The following is a 5,831-nucleotide window of genomic DNA, read 5'->3' as shown; positions in this document are numbered from 1 at the left end:
CTATGGTCTTGTGAGATTAGTTTTAGCTGTAGAATTTGATGGTATTTTCTTGGGTAACTTTCGTCTCATCTGCTAGGGGCGGCTTGTGAATGTTACCAAGTTGACGGGATGTCACAAGTTCGAAACCCACAGGTGGCATCCCTTGCCATAAGGTCGAAGCAAGTTTTAAAGGAAAACGTACAATTCCTGTCAAAGCACAATAGCAATATTTAACAAGTGCATCCATTCTTTGGAATTACGCTTCTCCACCTGTGGAATCATGTATCTTCGCACTTACTAGAAAATTAGTGAAAGTTTATATTTCCATTTTCATTATTGAGAATGTATTGCAACACGTCTCTTGTTCTTGACATGCTTTCTTGCAAATTGTACAAGTCACATGTTGCTTTCTTGTGGTCTTTTTAGCATCTTCTCGTTCCTTGCTTGCGCATCTGTGATGCTGTTGAAGCTATCAACCAATTCCACTATCGATCCTTGCGTATATTGCCAGCCTTCTACTTTGGGGTGTAACTGGGTCGGGTATACGTGAACTAAACCAATGTACCAAACCAGCCCAAACTTGATGGATCCATGGGTTTGGCCCGGCTCTAAAATTCGAGCTTGTTTAAAAAATGGCTTGGTTTTTGGGTATGGAAAATAGTCCTGAATCCCATTAGCACCTACACATTTTTTACTTAACCGAAACAGTTCTATGCAATTACGGGTGTCAACGGGTTGGGTTTGGTTCGGACCTAGGTTAAACTAGACTTGGACCAGATTTTTGGGTATGGTAATGGGTCAGGACTCAGGTCTAATTGAGTCTACTATAAGAGAAACCATACCCGGACCTGATAAGAACTACATGAACCAGACCCATACACAATATGTATTTTTCTGAATAGAAACGAATATTTGATCAGAATCGCTATGCTTAAAAAATTGGATCTGGGGCCCAAGATATGGATCCACTTAGAATAGCTTTATGACCTCTTAGACAAAGTGGGAATATGCCTTAGGGTTTGCACTATAAGTTCAAATTTCTGCTTGATTTGCATTGAGTTAACGATCCAAATGGACCCTGATCTAGTTGGGCATGCCTTGAAATCATAACTTTAAATTTCTTTGCTCCCAACCGATGTATTACCCAGTGACACCAAACATATGTTGGGGGGGGGGGGGTGCAATTTGCATTCAGCACGGTAAAAAACCGGGTCTGTTTAAGCTTGATCTGTTTGAACCTGACCCTATTTGTAGTACCCAAGCACATTGACCCATATGGATACAACTTTTAGCTACACTGAGACTTGGAATCGGACTGGAATCAAATTGGTTCAGGTTCAGGTTTGATTCTTAAACATAATGAAAAGCAGGTATATTTAAGATCTGATCCGGCTTGCACCCGAACCCATTAACCTATATGGGTCTATGAATTTTAGCAAACTCAAACCTGGAACCTAACTTGAGCCAACTTGGGTTGGGCTTGGATTTAACTTTTAGACCCGATTCAGAAAACAAGTCTGACTTGACCTAACCTAGATGAGAATGGATCCCAACCCAGTTACACCTCCACTACTTTTCATGGATTTGCTCACTTTTGGACCCTTTTGTTATGGTGCCGCCAAAGAAATTGAAATATCTATCAAAAAATCACCAGTACAAAACCCTATAATTTTCGATATTCTTTCGATGTCCAAAAATTGTAAATAAACGACATCGTTAAAACTCTTTTACCCTTCACAACTACAAATTTAGGTCATTTTGCAATAAAATTGTACTGCTCGTCGTCTATCTCCAACACTCACTTGAATACAGAATCATAGTTTTTTTATGCGAATTTAGACCTCACGAACATTGTATAAATTTATTTGTAAAATTTCAATAAAATTGAAACCACCAAAAAAACAAATATTCTACTTTTTTGAATATAATAAAATATTTGGTGTAAAAATATTTGTGAAACACCTCTCACAAATATCCTACTGTTTCATATATACTTTTCGAAATCACATAAATTTATGTGCGAAACTCCACTTAAAAGGAATCAACAAAATCACACATATGTTACTTAAATGTTTGCAAAATTTTTATTATATGTGATTTTTCTTAATAGTTATGATTTTATCGAATCATATATATACTCATTTTTGTTCTAGGGTTTTTTCTTCTTGTTTGTGTCTGCAAAGAACTTCTCTGTAGAACCCTTGCAGCGATTCCTACATTTCGAGGAGGTTGCGGTATCACCCTTGTGATCGACTTCCCTATCTAGAGGTTCTAAAGGTGAGTTTCATACAATATATATGTGGGCATCCCCATGCATATTTTTGTTTAATATAACAACCTACAATAAAGGGTGTGAAACGATATGTATCGCGATCATTGAATATCCCCATGCATATTTGTATTTAGTTATTGTTATGGATATTTTTTGTATGTTTTCTTATATTGTCATTGGCATCCCCAGCTATTAGATTTAACATTTATGGTTACTATGTTTATGGTTTTTTGCATAAAAAATATGTATTTTTGTAGATGATTTATGATTGTTTGTTTGTCCTTTAGTTAATATTTGTTGTTCTTATGTTAGTGTAATGGGGCTAGAGTTCACTGTGTACAAGCATTAAAAGAGCTAAAGTACACTATTGTAATTGTTGTAGGTATTCAATGATGATGTCTGAGAGAGCTAAAATATACTACTGTAGGCCTGATTATACTAATTGAAAATTTTTATTGGTCTCTAAAAATATTATATTTAAGAAATTTGCTGCTTTGATGTTTTATAAAACCAGATATACGGTAGACTTATTAAGCTCTCAATATAGTTATTCTTCAAACAACCAAGAAATGTAAATAGATTTGGAGGATGATGATATAGAATCGATGTTAACCAATAGTAATGTTTACTTGAAAGTATCCAAAGTTAATGAAGGAATAGTTAAATAGTAAAATGATGCAAATCCCATGGAGAATGTGCATATATCTCAGGCACCATCTATCGAGCTAAGTCCTTTGCCGATTATCCAAATGTTTCAAACATTGGACGATATCGATGTTGTATGTAGAATAAGAAGTGCTACCGATATTCATTGCAATAATTTGAATGACATGTAACCTTCTCGAGCATACGATAATACTAGGTACATGTTGTAATTTCGATGTAATTTATAGTTGACATGTAAGTTTGATAGTTAACCTTGAATGTTGAAAATGCAGGAATGATGTACACATAGAAGCAAATGAAGCGATACATAAAATAAATTTTGATTTAGTTGTTTTAACCGAATAGTCAATTAGTGATAGTAGTGATCCCGTTGACAGTGCAAAATTCGATAATATCAGTGATGATGAGTATACTATGTCGATAGAAAAGAATGAAGACAATGATAACATAGGATAAATAAGGGTGGGTGAAAGTGACACACCAATGACAAATTTTCACGTGCACAATGATGTTACACATAGATTTATTTTGTAGCTCTTAATTCCTTTTAATTAGGGCAATGTGTACTGGATTCTTTGAGAAATGGACATGAAGAAAAAGAACTTAAGGCTGTACAATTATATGCCGAACACATATTTAACATTTAAAAACCTTTAACAAATAGTACGATAACATAACTTACTTAATAATGTACTCTCTTTTTTGTGTATGCTTGTTATCTCATTTTTGTGTATGTTTGTTATCTCCATTTCGAGCATATGTGTTGCAGGTTCATTTTTTTAGTGCAATTTGGGTTCGTCTGTTACAAAGATTGAATGACATAGAGAATGGAGAGTATTCCTTAACAAGAGAACGAGTAATTACTAAAGAGAATTTGTTTAACTTATTTTGTACATGTAGATGTTTTTCACTTGGTATTTTCTCATTTTACAGGTATGGCTATAGTATATTTAACTTAAACTTTATGCCGGTATGTGTTTGTATGTCAATTATTCACTAGTTTGAGATTCATATTGTAGTTAGTTGTTTGCTAATAAAAGTTTATTTTTAGCAGGATGTCACAGATATAAGGAATCATATGATTAAGTTCTACAGGCACATGAAGGAAAGAGCTTCAAAGAGTGCGAAAAATAATGAAAAGGCAGAGACATTGATTAAAGAGGTATCAGAAGAGTCTATCCAGCTAGCTGAGTTGTGAACAATTATGCACCTTTGTAATAGATCAAGTTAAACTTACATTTATAATTGGATGAATTAAGTTAAACTTTTTAATTGAATGAATCAAGTTAAACTTTTTAATTGAATGAATCAAGTTAAACTTTGACTATAACTTTGTAATAAAGCCTATGTATTGAATGTAACTTTGTAATTGTTAAACTTCAAGTTATCTGATTTCATGTAAACCAACTGTATTTAGTTTTATGTTAATCTTATTGACTTGTATATATATGAAGAAACTGTCATATTTTTGCTAATTAATATGATTTTTACAAATATACTTCACGAGAATTCATAATATATATGCGAACAAGTATGATATATGCTAATGAGTTGAAAATAGTTGTGAAAGGGAAGCAGGTTGGGGACCACTGATTGAGTAGAAAAGACAAAAAGAGCCCTAGGTTATGCAAAAATAAGCAGGTTGGGGACCACATATTTATCATAGGTTGGGGACCATAAATTTATATATGATTTGAGAAATTCGTAAGAAATAAGGAATAACTCATATTTGTCATAGTTTCATAAATATTTAAGTACAATATTTATGATATATGGAGATTCACAAATAATTTCATACGAGAGCTTGTAATATATATGAAAAATAAGTTATTTGTGAAATTAGTGGTAAGTGTTTCACACATAAATTTATGCAATTTTGAAAACTATATGCAAAAAAGTAAGATATTTGCGAGAGGTATTTCACAAATATTTTTATGCGAAATATTTTATTATATACAAAAAGTAAAATATTTGTGCTTTTGGTGGTTTAAGTTTCACCAAAATGTCACAAATAAATTTATGTGATGTTCGTGGGGTCTAAATTTGCATAACGAAACCTATGATTCTGTATTTAAGTGAGTTTTGGAGGTAGCCGACGGGTGGTACAATTTTATCGTAAAGAGGCCTAATTTCACAGTTGCGAAGGGTAAAAAGATCCTAACGATGTCAGATATTTATGATTTTTGATATCGAAAAAATATTGAAAATTATGGAGTTTTTAAAAAATCGGGTCAAATTACCAGTACACTTCATTTTCCTGTAGAAGCCAACTTTTGACGTCAAGCTCATAAATTATTCTTATCATTTCTCTTGCACGAGGTACATAAACAAGACACGCACACAGCATGAACACACACACAAGATAAGATAATAATATATTTTTATCTTAGGTTCCTAGATGGAGCACTCGAATCCGGGAGGTGGGTTCTTCCCGCAAGCTAAAAGCACCTGCATCGCCAGAGGGAAAGTGATGATGATGTTAAAGAACCTGAGTTTGATAGATCTGCAGAGGCAGAGAGCTGCGTCGAAGTCTTCCAGCCCTTCAAGCACAGGACAACACCTCTCTTGTATGGCACCACCAAGCCCAAAGTGAATTAGCCCACCCAGCAAATCCAGACAAGCACTTAACTTAGTTCCATCAATGGGGCATGTCTCTTGTGGTGGTGGGGTTGGAGTTGTGTTTGTGCTGGTAGGAGGAGCTTCTGATGGTGGTGGTGGTGGTGTAACTATACTTGTGCTGATGGTAGGGGTGGTAAGAGTAATTCTGCTGCTGCTGGTGGAGTTGGATATGTAATAATACCTGGAATGTTTTGTCTTGGGGGTGGCCAAACAAATGCTGGATGTTGTAGCGAAGGAAGTTCCTTAGGATCAGGCAGCTTGGGGAGATGGAGTGGATTTGGACGGCATGTTGAGC

This window comes from Nuphar pumila, chromosome 10, assembly GCF_984573655.1.
Source record: "Nuphar pumila chromosome 10, dmNupPumi1.hap1.1, whole genome shotgun sequence".
Lineage (NCBI taxonomy): Eukaryota > Viridiplantae > Streptophyta > Magnoliopsida > Nymphaeales > Nymphaeaceae > Nuphar > Nuphar pumila.
This window is presented reverse-complemented; position numbering follows the sequence as displayed.